Consider the following 2,519-nt stretch of genomic DNA (forward strand, 5'->3'; position numbering starts at 1 on the left):
TGATGCTGTGTCTTCTTATATTTCTTATAAAACTTATTTCTTAAATTTTTCAGATTCTTCAGCCCCTTGGAGTACCAAGGCAATTTATAAGGTCTTGGTTTAAAAACTGGAATATTATTCAAGCAAATATCATATACTGCTGATTTGAAAACATTCTTGATATTATGGCTGCGTTTCTTTATACATTCCTTATAATCTCATTTCACAGCCAGAATAAACAGAATGCGATTGAGATATACGTTAACATATCATCAGGAACGTTCTAAAGAATAAGCAAACAAAAAAGTTTATTCCAAACGTTCAGAATGAATAAATAAATGCAGCCTTTATCAATATATCGATATCGACAATGTTTTTTGCTCTCGATACGATATTATCGGGCGATATTTTTTTTTACGATAATATCATATATCGATATTTTACGCACAAATATCGCTTGGTTACCAGAAAAAATAGTTGCATGCTTTAAGCTTAAATTAGTGATGACATAACCATAACCATATAAAACAGCTGTTCCAACCAACCTTATGGCCAACACTATATTCGATTAGTGGTGCCACACCATAACGCCATAACGCCACAGTATACCAGAAGAATAGGTTTTTGTTTTTGTGGCTGTTAATTTGGTCCCCATAAAGGACCTGAGTGTTGCGAGAATCTGTTTTGCCGCATTCAGGGTGCTGTGCAGCAAAAAAATGTGGTGAAAAATTTTAACATCGGATACATGGCGAGAAAATATTGTATATTTATAAGTAAACATGAACATGAAACATGAAAATATTTTATACTTCAATACAAATAATTAGCGCTATTGTTGCAATTCGAAGTGATCTTAAACATATTTGTACTGAGATATGTACTTTATGAATTAAATGGAAACTATGTTATATGTAAAAATATATGCCGATTTACTTCAAATAAATGGTGTAAAATGTTCTATGTATGGCTCTCATTATAGTAATAATGTTTATTACTTTCATCTACATTGCTTTTAATCAAGGTACGAAACCGATTCAAAATAACGTTTCGGGTATCGGTTTCGGTTTTGGTTTCGTACTTCAAAAGTTGATTCGTTTTCGGTTTCGTTCCGGTTTCGGTTTTGGAATAAAAAAATTAAAACAAGTTTGACAAAAAACAATTATTTATTAAATAAAAATGTACCTTCCAAGGTTTGTTTTTGGCGAAATTAAATATTGTGATTAATTTTAATTTACATAAAGAAAACACCTCTGAATCAATTATACAAACTAATAACCATATTCAACCACATTTGCTTAGGATCTTATTTCAGAAATTTGTTTATTATAGGTTTGTATAGTAACTTCTCCAGTAAAACATTGCAGCCAGAGCGTAAAAGCAAAATAGAGCGTAAAATTGACAAGAAGAGAAAACTAGCAGAAAAAGTTACTGAACGCAAAACTAGTAAAAACTTGCAAGTGAATAGTTGTTGCACCCTTTTGATATTCTGCTGTAAACATTTTACTATTTATAAATCGGTTTTAAACTCTTTGCTTTTCACACAAGCACTTACACAGTCTAGTACATCAGTAATATTTCAATTTTCACTTATTTTACTTTTGTTTGTGCTAAACCAATTCAACAAATGGCGGCTTTTGACATTTATTCTTCTTCTTCTTCTGCTAGCTAATTTCTGCTAGTAGAAATTTCACTAGCAAGAATTTGCAGCTCTCCCGTGTTGTTGCGCTCTCGACTTGTTGCTCTCCTGCAAATTTTTTGGGTTATCATACACTTTTCCAGTAAAAATTTCCAGGTTCCAGTACAAATTAGTACTGACTATTGGTTACTATACAAACCTTATATCATTTAGTTTTGCTTATAGGTAAGTAAGTGTGGTTTTCACAGAAATTTTGTTGATACTATAATATAATAATAATCGTTAGTTTAACAAGTAAGAAAGTCTAAGTTCGGGCGGAGCCGAACATTAAATACCCGGCGCAAGTATTAAATATATGTTTTTTCACCCTTCCGAAACCTTCCGCTAGTTGGTAAGCCGAGGTGTATCAATTTTGGGTAAATTAGCGTCCTTCAATTTCGAAATATTGAAGTTTAAAGCATTTCTTAAATTATACCGTTATATGAGAATCGGCCGTTATTTTAGTCCGATTTCAATAATTTTAAACGTTTTGCTTACACGTGGCAAGTACAATAACCATAACGAGTTTGGTACAAATTGGTAGAACGGTTACCGATATACTTATATGTGATCATAAGTGGGCGGTGCCACGCCCATTTTCCAAAATTTTACCATAAACGTATTTCTTGGTAAGGAATTGTTGCAAGCATCAATTTTGAATAAATTAGCTTCAATATTTAATGATTTATCGAAGATTTTGTATTTCTCTAAATTACCGTTATATGGGATGTGGGCGTGGTTATTGTCCGATTTTAAAAAGTTTCGGCGGTTTTTTATGCTGTACCAAGGCCAACAACTGTGCCAAGTTTGGAAGAAATTGGTGCAGCGGTTACCAAGATATACACATGTAACCATAAGTGGGCGT

This window comes from Rhagoletis pomonella, unplaced genomic scaffold (assembly GCF_013731165.1).
Source record: "Rhagoletis pomonella isolate Grant_MI unplaced genomic scaffold, Rhpom_1.0 Rhpom_scaffold_00003, whole genome shotgun sequence".
NCBI classification, from domain to species: Eukaryota; Metazoa; Arthropoda; class Insecta; order Diptera; family Tephritidae; genus Rhagoletis; species Rhagoletis pomonella.